We start from the raw sequence: 14,547 nt of genomic DNA on the forward strand, positions 1-14,547 counted from the left end.
TCAGCAGTGCTTTGCCATGGCGGTCTCTGGACTGTTGAGAGGTGCTTTGCCATGGCGGTCTCTGGACTGTTCAGCGGTGCTTTGCCATGGCGGTCTCTGGACTGTTCAGCGGTGCTTTGCCATGGCGGTCTCTGGACTGTTCAGCGGTGCTTTGCCATGGCGGTCTCTGGACTGTTCAGCTGTGCTTTGCCATGACGGTCTCTGGACTGTTCAGCGGTGCTTTGCCATGGCGGTCTCTGGACTCTTCAGCGGTGCTTTGCCATGGCGGTCTTTGCCCTGTTCAGCGGTGCTTTGCCATGGCGGTCTCTGGACTGTTCAGCGGTGCTTTGCCATGGCGGTCTTTGCCCTGTTCAGCGGTGCTTTGCCATGGCGGTCTCTGGACTGTTCAGCGGTGCTTTGCCATGGCGGTCTCTGGACTGTTCAGTGGTGCTTTGCCATGGCGGTCTCTGGACTGTTCAGCGGTGCTTTGGCATGGCGGTTCTGGACTGTTCAGCGGTGCTTTGCCATGGCGGTCTTTGCCCTGTTCAGCGGTGCTTTGCCATGGCGGTCTCTGGACTGTTCAGCGGTGCTTTGCCATGGCGGTCTCTGGACTGTTCAGCGGTGCTTTGCCATGGCGGTCTCTGGACTGTTCAGCGGTGCTTTGCCATGGCGGTTCTGGACTGTTCAGCGGTGCTTTGCCATGGCGGTCTCTGGACTGTTCAGCAGTGCTTTGCCATGGCGGTCTCTGGACTGTTCAGCGGTGCTTTGCCATGGCGGTCTCTGGACTGTTCAGCGGTGCTTTGCCATGGCGGTCTCTGGACTGTTCAGCGGTGCTTTGCCTTGGCGGTCTCTGGACTGTTCAGCGGTGCTTTGCCGTGGCGGTTCTGGACTGTTCAGCGGTGCTTTGCCATGGCGGTCTTTGCCCTGTTCAGCTGTGCTTTGCCATGGCGGTCTCTGGACTGTTCAGCAGTGCTTTGCCATGGCGGTCTCTGGACTGTTCAGCTGTGCTTTGCCATGGCGGTCTCTGGACTGTTCAGCAGTGCTTTGCAACAGTGCTTTGCCATGGCGGTCTCTGGACTGTTCAGCGGTGCTTTGCCATGGCGGTCTCTGGACTGTTCAGCGGTGCTTTGCCATGACGGTCTCTGGACTGTTCAGCGGTGCTTTGGCATGGCGGTTCTGGACTGTTCAGCGGTGCTTTGCCATGGTGGTCTTTGCCCTGTTCAGCGGTGCTTTGCCATGGCGGTCTCTGGACTGTTCAGCGGTGCTTTGCCATGGCGGTCTCTGGACTGTTCAGCGGTGCTTTGCCATGGCGGTCTCTGGACTGTTCAGCGGTGCTTTGCCATGGCGGTTCTGGACTGTTCAGCGGTGCTTTGCCATGGCGGTCTCTGGACTGTTCAGCAGTGCTTTGCCATGGCGGTCTCTGGACTGTTCAGCGGTGCTTTGCCATGGCGGTCTCTGGACTGTTCAGCGGTGCTTTGCCATGGCGGTCTCTGGACTGTTCAGCGGTGCTTTGCCATGGCGGTCTTTGGACTGTTCAGCAGTGCTTTGCCATGGCGGTCTCTGGACTGTTCAGCGGTGCTTTGCCATGGCGGTCTCTGGACTGTTCAGCGGTGCTTTGCCATGGCGGTTCTGGACTGTTCAGCGGTGCTTTGCCATGGCGGTCTTTGCCCTGTTCAGCTGTGCTTTGCCATGGCGGTCTCTGGACTGTTCAGCAGTGCTTTGCCATGGAGGTCTCTGGACTGTTCAGCTGTGCTTTGCCATGGCGGTCTCTGGACTGTTCAGCAGTGCTTTGCTATGGCGGTCTCTGGACTGTTCAGCGGTGCTTTGCCATGGCGGTCTCTGGACTGTTCAGCGGTGCTTTGCCATGGCGGTCTCTGGACTGTTCAGCGGTGCTTTGCCATGGCGGTCTCTGGACTGTTCAGCTGTGCTTTGCCATGGCGGTCTCTGGACTGTTCAGCGGTGCTTTGCCATGGCGGTCTCTGGACTGTTCAGCGGTGCTTTGCCATGGCGGTCTCTGGACTGTTCAGCGGTGCTTTGCCATGGCGGTCTCTGGACTGTTCAGCGGTGCTTTGGCATGGCGGTTCTGGACTGTTCAGCGGTGCTTTGCCATGGTGGTCTTTGCCCTGTTCAGCGGTGCTTTGCCATGGCGGTCTCTGGACTGTTCAGCGGTGCTTTGCCATGGCGGTCTCTGGACTGTTCAGCGGTGCTTTGCCATGGCGGTCTCTGGACTGTTCAGCGGTGCTTTGCCTTGGCGGTTCTGGACTGTTCAGCGGTGCTTTGCCATGGCGGTCTCTGGACTGTTCAGCGGTGCTTTGCCATGGCGGTCTCTGGACTGTTCAGCAGTGCTTTGCCATGGCGGTCTCTGGACTGTTCAGCGGTGCTTTGCCATGGCGGTCTCTGGACTGTTCAGCGGTGCTTTGCCATGGCGGTTCTGGACTGTTCAGCGGTGCTTTGCCATGGCGGTCTTTGCCCTGTTCAGCTGTGCTTTGCCATGGCGGTCTCTGGACTGTTCAGCAGTGCTTTGCCATGGAGGTCTCTGGACTGTTCAGCTGTGCTTTGCCATGGCGGTCTCTGGACTGTTCAGCAGTGCTTTGCTATGGCGGTCTCTGGACTGTTCAGCGGTGCTTTGCCATGGCGGTCTCTGGACTGTTCAGCGGTGCTTTGCCATGGCGGTCTCTGGACTGTTCAGCGGTGCTTTGCCATGGCGGTCTCTGGACTGTTCAGCTGTGCTTTGCCATGGCGGTCTCTGGACTGTTCAGCGGTGCTTTGCCATGGCGGTCTCTGGACTGTTCAGCGGTGCTTTGCCATGGCGGTCTCTGGACTGTTCAGCGGTGCTTTGCCATGGCGGTCTCTGGACTGTTCAGCGGTGCTTTGGCATGGCGGTTCTGGACTGTTCAGCGGTGCTTTGCCATGGTGGTCTTTGCCCTGTTCAGCGGTGCTTTGCCATGGCGGTCTCTGGACTGTTCAGCGGTGCTTTGCCATGGCGGTCTCTGGACTGTTCAGCGGTGCTTTGCCATGGCGGTCTCTGGACTGTTCAGCGGTGCTTTGCCTTGGCGGTTCTGGACTGTTCAGCGGTGCTTTGCCATGGCGGTCTCTGGACTGTTCAGCAGTGCTTTGCCATGGCGGTCTCTGGACTGTTCAGTGGTGCTTTGCCATGGCGGTCTCTGGACTGTTCAGCGGTGCTTTGCCATGGCGGTCTCTGGACTGTTCAGCGGTGCTTTGCCATGGTGGTCTCTGGACTGTTCAGTAGTGCTTTGCCATGGCGGTTCTGGACTGTTCAGCGGTGCTTTGCCATGGCGGTCTCTGGACTGTTCAGCAGTGCTTTGCCATGGCGGTCTCTGGCCTGTTCAGCGGTGCTTTGCCATGGCGGTCTTTGCCCTGTTCAGCGGTGCTTTGCCATGGCGGTCTCTGGACTGTTCAGCGGTGCTTTGCCATGGCGGTCTCTGGACTGTTCAGCGGTGCTTTGCCATGGCGGTCTCTGGACTGTTCAGCGGTGCTTTGCCATGGCGGTTCTGGACTGTTCAGCGGTGCTTTGCCATGGCGGTCTTTGCCCTGTTCAGCGGTGCTTTGCCATGGCGGTCTCTGGACTGTTCAGCGGTGCTTTGCCATGGCGGTTCTGGACTGTTCAGCGGTGCTTTGCCATGGCGGTCTTTGCCCTGTTCAGCGGTGCTTTGCCATGGCGGTCTCTGGACTGTTCAGCGGTGCTTTGCCATGGCGGTCTCTGGACTGTTCAGCGGTGCTTTGCCATGGCGGTCTCTGGACTGTTCAGTGGTGCTTTGCCATGGCGGTCTCTGGACTGTTCAGCGGTGCTTTGCCATGGCGGTCTCTGGACTGTTCAGCTGAGCTTTGCCATGGCGGTATCTGGACTGTTCAGCGGTGCTTTGCCATGGCGGTCTTTGCCCTGTTCAGCGGTGCCTTGCCATGGCGGTTATGGACTGTTCAGCAGTGCTTTGCCATGGCGGTCTTTGCCCTGTTCAGTGGTGCTTTGCCATGGCGGTCTCTGGACTGTTCAGCGGTGCTTTGCCATTGCGGTTCTGGACTGTTCAGCGGTGCTTTGCCATGGCGGTCTCTGGACTGTTCAGCGGTGCTTTGCCATGGCGGTCTCTGGACTGTTCAGCGGTGCTTTGCCATGGCGATCTCTGGACTGTTCAGCGGTGCTTTGCCATGGCGGTTCTGGACTGTTCAGCGGTGCTTTGCCATGGCGGTCTCTGGACTGTTCAGCGGTGCTTTGACATGGCGGTCTCTGGACTGTTCAGCGGTGCTTTGACATGGCGGTTCTGGACTGTTCAGCGGTGCTTTGACATGGCGGTTCTGATACGGACATTGGTGTGTGGCATGACGAACTCCACACTGGACATTGGAGTGTTGCATGACGAACTCCACACTGGACATTGGTGTGTGGCATGACGAACTCCACACTGGACATTGGTGTGTGGCATGACGAACTCCACACTGGACATTGGTGTGTGGCATGACGATCTCCATACTGGACATTGGTGTGTGGCATCACGTTCCATCATTGCCCAGCGGGGCTGTGGCATCCTGGCCCTGCCTGGGCTGTGTCTTGTGCGTTGGTCTCAGTACCAGTGACGATACTTGGGCCCTCCTGGGCTGTGTCTTGTGCGGTGGTCTCAGGACCAGTGACGATACTTGGGCCCTCCTGGGCTGTGTCTTGTGCGGTGGTCTCAGGACCAGTGACGATACTTGGGCCCTCCTGGGCTGTGTCTTGTGCGGTGTTCTCAGGACCAGTGACAATACTTGGGCCCTCCTGGGCTGTGTCTTGTGCGGAGGTCTCAGGACCAGTGACAATACTTGGGCCCTCCTGGGCACTGACTCTGGCGGTGGGCTCTGGACCAGTGACGACGGTGCTGGCGGTTGTGTCTGGACTGCCGGAAATGATGGCGCACTTCTCCGCCGTGACACTCACAACAGGCTGGGCAGACTTCCTCGGGACCTTCCCCACCTTTTTTGGAGTTACAGCTGACTCACCAATCGCCTTCGATCCCATTTCACTTGTTGTCCCACCAGGAGTCTTGACACGGTCCCGTCGTCCACTCTCCAATTTTGGAGCCTTTATAGGGGGTGGGCTGCCAGTGCCTTGGCTCCGGGTCCTACTGCCTGCCCTGGTGGACGGTGCACTCCAAAAACCTGGAACACGCACCACTGGTACTGGTGGCTTTTTGGCTGAGGTGTTACGACAGGACTGATGAATTGGAGGGGGGGGCAAAAAGGTCAATTTGACAGAGGGACAGTTTCTGACGAACACTGGGATGGGTAGCTGGAGGGTGTCTGGGAGTGGAGGAAGAGGAGGTGGTTGTAGGAGGTGTCACTTTAGCTGTTTTGGGTGCAGGTGCAGGTACTGGAGGCTGTCATGAGGTGGATGGATGTTGGGTGAGTGATTGCCGGCGTTTGGGTACTTTGGGAGGGGGCGTCACAGACACACTGGGAGAGGACACAGGGGATGTGTAAATGGCAGTGGAGGTGGTGAGTGCAGGAGAGCGGCATGTGGTGCTGGGTGTCCTGGTGCGAGTCCTAATGCCTGTAGATGTGGTGCATGCAGGTGTGTGTGTAGGCGAGACTGGGAGGGAGGAGGGAGAAGAGGAGGAGGGGGACACAGTGGAGACAGTGGATGTTGCTGTGTCTGTATGGGTGTGATGCTTGTGTGAGTGCCTGTGGGATGTGTGGTGCCTGTGTTTGCCTGAGCTACTTTTGGGTGTTGACTTGTGTGCATGCTGGTCTGTAGGTGTGCTTGGGATGGGCTGGGGTACAGGGGATTGGGTCTGGGTGGAGGAAGTTGGAGGGGGGAGGCTGGACACAGGGACAATTGCTGCCATCAGTGCTGAGGCCAGAGATTGCAGGGTTCGCTGAAGGACAGCCTGACCAGAATAAATGCCTTCCAGGAATGCATTACCGTGTTGCAACGCCCTTTCTACACCCTGGATGGCATTCACAATGGTAGACTGCCCAACAGTGAGTGACCTGAGGAGGTCAATGGCCTCCTCACTGAGGGCAGCAGGGGTGACTGGGGCAGGGCCTGAGGTGCCTGGGGCGAAGGTGATGACCACCCTCCTGGGTGAGCGGGCACGGGGCGAACACTGAGGGGCTGCTGGGAGGGCGGTGCTGGTAGGGGGGGTGGCGGCTGTACCTGTAAAAGTGGGGCGCACAGATGGTGCCGCCACCACAGGGGTGCTCACATCGGCGGACGAGTCTGTGTCGCTGGTTGGTGATCCGGTGGCCGACGTGAAGCTCCCCTCGCCCTCCGTCCCACTGGTGTATTCAGAGTCTGTGGTGTGGCCCTCCATGGCCATGTGGGATGCAGCTCCCTCGTGCTCCGGTGCCACTGTACCTCCGCCTGTTGATGCTGATGTACAAAAGGACAGGGAGAGCAGGAAAAGGGGGGAGACAGAACAAAGAGAGTTTTAGTGCATGGCATACTGCTACCGTTGGTGGACAAGACAGACGCAGCAGCCCCATGCACAACGCAGCGCTCCTGCCCTCTGCACATGCAATTTCTGGGATATGGCCTACATGGCATTGGTGGAAATCTGCGCACATGGATGCCAGAGGAGCAACTATAGCTCAACTTGATAATTTACTGAGGTGGGGTAGAGTGCCACATGGCCTACATTACGGAGGGGCCTTGCCTACCTAACTCGCCCTGGCCTAGGGACACCCAGAGCCCACCTCCCCCACCCAGACATCTCCACTGCACGCAAAGTCCGCAGAATGAGAGTGTACTCACCCCCTTGTGTCTGCTGTGATGTCCTTAAGCGCCCATCCAACTCCGGGTAGGCCACCGCCAGGATCCGGAACATCAGGGGGGACATGGTACGACGGGCACCCCTCCCACGTTGGGAGGCCATCCCCAGCTGAGCCTCCGCCGTCCTCCCATCTCTTACGGCAGTGGGTGCCCCATCTCTGGTGGGCCCCCAGAGTCCGGACCTCCTTGGCGATGGCACGCCAAATGTCCCTCTTCTGGTGGGCGCTGACCTACATGACATGCACAAGGAAAGAGGAACAGTCATTACCAACTGCACCATCAATGTGAGTGGCCCCCTCCCTACTCTGACCATGTGGCCCATTTATTCCCATGCTTTACTGTAGTATGACTTCTGCCCCCTTGTCTCTTCCACCCAGCCCTGTCCACCCAGGCCTAGCCCCTAAAACGTGCTCCCTGTGTACTAACCTGTTGGTCTGGAGGACCGTAGAGTAGCATGTACTGGGGGAGGACGCCATCCACAAGTTTCTCCAACTCTTGTGCAGTGAAGGCAGGGGCCCTTTCCCCAGACGCAGCAGCCATTGTCGCTTCCAGACTGAGGTCACAGCAGCACTAGCAGTGTAGGTCCTCTCCTGTCGAAGGTCAGGTATCTAGTGATTGAACAGATAGAAAATGGTGGTGACGTCCGCGGCGGTGATGTCCGCGGCGGGGCGCATCATCACCGCCGGCGCACCTGTTCATTGGCTCCTTGGACCCATAGGGTCCAATGTTAACCAATGCAGCATTGCACCGCGGTCTACGACCGCCTACCGCAACAGTGTGCAACGCCAGCGCTGTTACCCCACAATCCCATTGTCCCAGTTTAGAGGTCAGGCAGCCGCCATTTCAGGGGCCCACATGGATTCATTTTCAACTGCGTCACACATACTGAGGCCTACACTCAACACACATACAGGAACGGTTTTGTGTCTGCTGTAGTCTTGTGTGTAACTGTGGGTACATACCTGGAGGAATAGTGACTGGTTCTTCGCTGTTGTTCTTCTTAGGCACCGTCAGCTGGGACATATGAGAAGATGGTGGAATCCTCCGGTGTACCGACCGCTGGTGGACCTGTTGACAATGGAAGAGAGACATTTAATAGTGACCTACCGGTTTGACCGTGCTACAATCCAGGAACTATGTACCCAGTTGGAGCCAGACCTGATGTCACCAATCCGCCATCTGACTGGAATCCCCCCTGACGTGCAGGTGCTGTCAGTGCTCCATTTCCTTGCAAGTGGGTAATTTCAAACAACAGTGGCCATGGCATCAGCGGTGTCCCAGCCTATGTTTTCCAACGTGTTGTCCAGAGTGTTGTCTGCCCTGCTGAAACACGTAAGGAGATACATCATATTCCCTCAGGTGGAGGATTTGCCTACAGTGAAAGGTGACTTCTATGCCCTTGGACATATCCCCAACGTCATAGGTGCCATTGATGGGACCCATGTAGCTCTGGTCCCCCCGCAGGAGTGAACAGGTGTACAGGAACAGGAAGAGTTATCATTCAATGAATGTCCAGATGGTCTGTTTGGCAGACCAGTACATCTCGCAGGTAAATGCTATGTTCCCTGGCTCAGTGCATGACGCCTACATCCTGCGGAATAGCAGCATCCCTGATATGATGGGTCAACTCCAACCTTTCCTGGCTATTGACCCCAGTGAGGAATCCCAGGACCAGGGCAGAGGAACGCTACAATGAGGCCCATTGGCGGACTAGGAGGGTTATCGAACGCACCTTCGGCCACCTTAAGGCCAGGTTCTGGTGCATCCATATGACAGGTGGGTCCCTATTCTACTCACCGAAGAAGGTGTGCGACATCATCATCGCCTGCTCCATCATCCATAACTTGGCATTGCGACGCCAGGTGCCTTTTCTGCAGGAGGATGATCCAGATGACGGTGTTGTGGCAGCTGTGGAGCCTGTGAAGCCTGTGGACAGTGATGAGGATGAAGCTGAGGAAGACGAAAACGACAACAGGGAGTCAGTCATACAGCAATATTTCCAGTGAGACACAGGTGAGAACATTTTCATTTTTACCATTACATTAACTTTCACACATCTACCTCTATCCTGTACTGACATTTCACTCACTATTTGTTAACTGAGTTGTCCCCTTCCATTTCAGTATCACAAATGTGGTAACCTACGTGTGAACTGTTTGCATCCTTGAAGGGCTTGTGATGTGTGACATAGGTATGTTAGCCTTCCAATGGGTAACCCATTATGAAACTGTAATTGATAATACAGATTTACAAATCATAGACTGACTCCATTTGTTTTTAGTGTTTCAAGGGTGTTTATTTAAGTGCTCATAAAATGATGGGGGGTTGTAAACTGGTGATGGGTGATGGGTGATGGTGGAGGAATGTCCATGGCAGAGTCCAGTCTATTAGTCTCACAGGTACATTGCACATCTGGGCATTGGAAGTGGAGCTAGGTCAGTTCCGATTTGGACAGGGTTACAAAGTGGGGAGACAATCAGGGTGGTCTTATTTCCTGGCGGGGGTCTTGCCATCTTGCTCTGTCCTGTTCTTGGATCTCAGGGCTCGCTTGCGTGGTGGTTGTCCGTCTGCAGGGGATTGGGTGCTGGTGTGTTGGTCCTGTGGTGGGGCGTCCTGTCCACTAGCGCCAGTGGAGGTGGTGGGCATTTCATCGTCAGGGGCCCCTTGGAGTGCCACGGTGTCCCTCAAGGTCTTTTGAATGTCCGTCAGCACCCCTACGATGGTGCCCAGGGCGGAGCCGATGGTCCTGAGCTCCTCCCTGAACCCCAAATATTGTTCCTCCTGCAGACGCAGGGTCTCCTGCAACTTGTCCAGGACCGTGGCCATCGTCTCCTGGGAGTGGTGGTATGCTCCCATGATGGAGGAGAGGGCCTCATTGAGAGTTGGTTCCCTTGGCCTGTCCTCCCTCTGTCGCACAGCAGCCCTCCCAGTTCCCCTGTGTTCCTGTGCCTCCGTCCCCTGGACCGTGTGCCCACTACCACTGCCCCCAGGTCCCTGTTGTTGTTGGGGTGGTGGGTTCGCCTGGGTGCCCTGTAGTGGTGGACACACCACTGATTGACCTGTCCTGGGTAGGGAGGTTTTGGCCCGCTGGGTGGGTGCTGTGCTGGTGTTACCAGAGGGTGTAAGCTCGGTGTTGGGCTGTGGCTGGGCAAGGGGAACCGACTGTCCTGAGGCCCACGATGGTCCGGCCTGGTCATCAAGATCCAGTAGGGCAGAGCTGCTGTCGTCACTGTGGGCCTCTTCTGGGGGTGGAGTGGTGTTGTCTGGACCCTCTGGTGTAGTGACGTTCCTTCGGATTCCTGCGGGGGTATAAGTACATGATTATTGCATGTGTGTGTTTCATGGAGTGGAATGGTTGGGTGTTCGTGAACCCCAGTGCAGGCATTCCTGTGTGGGGGCTTGTGTGCTGATGGTTGGGGGGTGTTGTGGGTCTGTGCAGTGGGCATAATTTGGTGATGGGTGTCCATGCTTAGTTATGTCATGCAGGTCTTGGGGTTGGGATGGGTGGTTGGTGTCATGGGTAGATAGGTGAGGATTTGGGGTGATAGGGGAGGGTGTGATGGTGTGGGTGTGTGATATCATGCAGGTAGGGTGGGGGGTATGATGGTTAAGATTAGACTTACCAGTGTCCGTTCCTCCAACGACTCCTCCGAGGCCCTCAGGATGCAAGATGGACAAGACTTGCTCCTCCCATGTTGTTAGTTGTGGGGGAGGAGGTGGGGGTCCGCTGCCAGTCCGCTGTACCGCGATGTGGTGCCTGGAGACCGTGGAACGCACCTTCCCCCGTAGGTCGTTCCACCTCTTCCTGATGTCCTCCCTATTTCTTGGGTGCTGTCCCACAGCTTTGACCCTGTCCACTATTCTTTGCCATGGCTCCATCTTCCTGGCTATGGATGTGTGCTGTACCTGTGAGCCAAATAACTGTGGCTCTACCCGGACGATTTCCTCCACCATGACCCTGAGCTCCTTCTCTGAGAAGCGGGGGTGTCTTTGGCGTTACATGGGGTGTTGTAGGTGATGTGTGGGGTGGTGTATATGTTGATGAGTGTGGTGAGTGCAGTGGTATGTGGTGTTTTGTGCTTGGATGTTGCGTGGATGATGGTGTTGTGTGCCTCTGTGTGATGGGGTTGTCTGTTCTGTGCTGTCTCTGTGGCCTTCTCTCTGAATTTTTGGTAGTAGGGATTTGTGGGTGATGTGGGTGTGTGTTTTATATTGTGTTGGGTGTGTGGGAGTGGTGTGTGTATGTGTATCAGGTGTGGGTATTTGTAATTGTCCAATGTGGCGGTGTTTTGGAGATGTATGTGTATTTTGAGAGCGGCGGTGTGTACCGCCAATGGAATACCGCGGTTGAAAGACCGCCGCGTGGATTCGTGGGTCGTAATGGCATGGGCGTGTTTCTGTTGGCGTGGAGGTGGAGGATGTGTTTCCGCCAGTTTCTCGCTGACCTTTGGTGTGGCGGTATTGTGTGGGTGTCTGAATTTCGGCGGATTCTGTGATGTGTGTCATAATAGCTGTGGCGGTCTACCGCGGCCGCGGCGGTGTATTGGCGGTCTTCTGCACGGCGGTAAGCGCCTTATACCGCCAATGTTGTAATGACCCCCATGGTGTCCAAAGTTAGCATGGTTGAACGCCACATCTTATTATGGAGAAAGTAATCTGTAAAGACTAATAGAAATATGTTTGTGTCTAAATTCTCCACCAAATCGCCAACGATCAAGAGAATAAAATGCAAAAGATGGGAGATTCTAAAACCAGAAGCTGGATTCAAAGGCATTTTAATAAAAAACCATTGCATACAACAGATCCAAACATCTGAAATAATTGCTGTCATCTACCACAACTACCGCCACTACTACATAGTCTGGAACTAGAAAGTGCTATAACTGTATTCACTGCAATAATGTTATCACGGGGAACATCATCAATCACCCGATCGCAGGCAAGCCCGTTATATTGAAACATGCAGCAAATTGTAATTCATCCTATTTCCTATATTGCATCAATTGCCCTTGTGGTCTGGCATGCATCGGCAAAACAGAAAGGAAGATAAAAATCCATATCACAGAACACAAAAACATGATTTGCAAAAAAACAATTTCTTCGAATCTAGCAGCCTATTGGGTGGAATTCAAGCACAGCATAGCCCAGTTAAGCTTCCAGGTTTCAGAGGTGGCTAAAACTAGTCCTGAAGTGGACGGCAATCCTTTTGGATTAGACGTTTTGAGACATTGGCCCCACGGTGTCTCAATGACAAATTAGAATTGTCATTTTTTCTCTGACTAACCAGCACTAGTATTTCCTCCATCTTTCATCCCATGACAACCTTAGAGTACATGATACTACCCCCATTACCATTGAAAACATGGCAGTTACCACAGGGAACATTATCAAACTTGTTTCTTTGTATAGGATATTCTCGTTTTGTGGAACATGTATTCATTCATTAATATGTCGTCTACTGTGTTTTCAGTGTGCAGTGAATCTATTGCCCCTAATTAAGTTTCCTTGTTGCACCATTTGTGAAACAATTAGCTTTTTAGTACTGTATTCAACATTATCAGAGACTTTTGGCATTAATTTGATGGTTATCTTGAACTTTATATCTCATTCATAATGGTTACCTTTCTCCTTTCTATCGTATCTCATGCTTTGTGTGCTTCCCATTCACGGTTCAATTTCCATGTACATGTAAGGATATGGGTCATTCGCATTTTACATTCTAGTTGTCAGTTTTAGCACCGGGTGTCCGTCAACCGTGTCTACTTTCACCTTAAACAATCTGGTTTCTTGGGGGTGGTTTGTTGTTTAAATGGGTGTTGAGGGTATTCTATGTCAGGATTGGAGGCTTTGAATTATGCTTTCTCTTTCTTTACTGAGAAAATGACAGTAGCCAATCACACAAAAACTACTTTTCCCAGTACCACTTGTAGTCCAATTCACGCCCAATCCAAGGCGCACTCTCGGTATAAATGTCTCTTCTTTCTTTGCTGCTTGCAGCCAGAGATAAGTTCTCTTATATTACATGCTAATTTGCTTATATATTGTTTGTCTCTATTATTATGAAAATCAATCATGGCCGTGAAGTGGGAGATGGGATTGCTTAGCGCTTCGCATCGAGAGGGCTCCCTTCTTTCATTCATGGCATCTCTTGCTGGACGGAGTGCCCACATTGAGTGCTCCCCATTCAGATGCTGTGTTTTTTGCCTCCGCTAGGTGAGGACAAGTGAGCGCTTCAATGTTGAAGACTTAGCCCTCTTTTTATGGCAACATGCGTGCACATGAGATGATCTCCAACTGCAGATACGCCTGGGCACTGGCTCGGAAGCAGCGATGCACATCCACACATTAGCATTCCCTGGAACGCCAGACGGGGCATAAAAATGGTTTAGGGCTTTCTGGCAGGTGCTCCCTCCACATTGAATTTGGGCTGACAGAGACCTGTTGTAGGAAGTTGGCTCTGTATGCACTATTTCAAAGTAAGGAATAGTATGCACAGAGTCCAAGGGTTCCCCTTAGATGTAAAATAGTGGCAAAAAGAGATAATATTAATGCTCTATTTTGTGGTAGTGTGGTCGAGCAGTAGGCTTATCAAAGGAGTAGTTTGTTGTACACACAAGCAATAAATGAGGAACACACACTCAGAGACAATTCCAGGCCAATAGGTTTTTGTATAGAAAAATATATTTTCTTAGTTTATTTTAAGAACCACAGGCTCAAGATTTACATGTAATACTTCAAATGAAAGGTATGGCAGGTAGGTACTTTAGGAACTTTGAATTAGCAAAATAGCATATACAGTTTTAACATAAATCACATATAGCTATTTTAAAACTAGATAGTGCAATTTTCAACAGTTCCTAGGGGGAGTAAGAGTTTGTTAGTTTTTGCAGGTAAGTAAACCACCTACGCGGTTCAAGTTTGGGTCCAAGGTAGCCCACCGTTGGGGGTTCAGAGCAACCCCAAAGTGGTGCCCAAAACGCATAGGCTTCAATGGAGAAGGGGGTGCCCCGGTTCCAGTCTGCCAGCAGGTAAGTACCCGCGTCTTCGGAGGGCAGACCAGGGGGTTTTGTAGGGCACCGGGGGGGACACAAGTCCACACAGAAAGTACACCCTCAGCAGCGCAGGGGCGGCCGGGTGCAGTGTGCAAACACGTGTCGGGTTTTCAATAGGTTTTAATGGGAGACCAAGGGGTCTCTTCAGCGATGCAGGCAGGCAAGGGGGGTGCTCCTCAGGGTAGTCACCACCTGGGCAAGGGAGAGGGCCTCCTGGGTGTCACTTCTGCACTGGAGTTCGTATCCTTCAGGTCCTGGGGGCTGCGGGTGCAGAGTCTTTACCAGGCGTTGGGATCTGAGGAGCAGGCAGTCGCGGTCAGGGGGAGCCTCTGGATTCCCTCTGCAGGCGTCGCTGTGGGAGCTCAGGGGGGGGGCAACTCTGGCTACTCACGGTCTCGCAGTCGCCGGGGAGTCCTCCCTGAAGTGATTGTTCTCCACAAGTCGAGCCAGGGGCGTCGGGTGCAGAGTGTCAAGTCTCATGCTTCTGGCGGGCAACGCAAGTTGTTTCAAAGTTGCTGCTTTGTTTCAAAGTTGCAGTCTTTGGTGAACAGGGCCGCTGTCCTCGGGAGTTCTTGGTCCTTCTAGAGCAGGGCAGTCCTCTGAGGATTCAGAGGTCGCTGGTCCCTGGGGAAAGCGTCGCTGGAGCAGTGTCTTTAGAAGTGGGGAGACAGGCCGGTAGAGCTGGGGCCAAAGCAGTTGGTGTCTCTGTCTTCTCTGCAGGGTTTTTCAGCTTAGCAGTCCTCTTCTTTCTTAGGT

The sequence above is a fragment of the Pleurodeles waltl genome, chromosome 3_1 (assembly GCF_031143425.1).
Source record: "Pleurodeles waltl isolate 20211129_DDA chromosome 3_1, aPleWal1.hap1.20221129, whole genome shotgun sequence".
NCBI classification, from domain to species: domain Eukaryota; kingdom Metazoa; phylum Chordata; class Amphibia; order Caudata; family Salamandridae; genus Pleurodeles; species Pleurodeles waltl.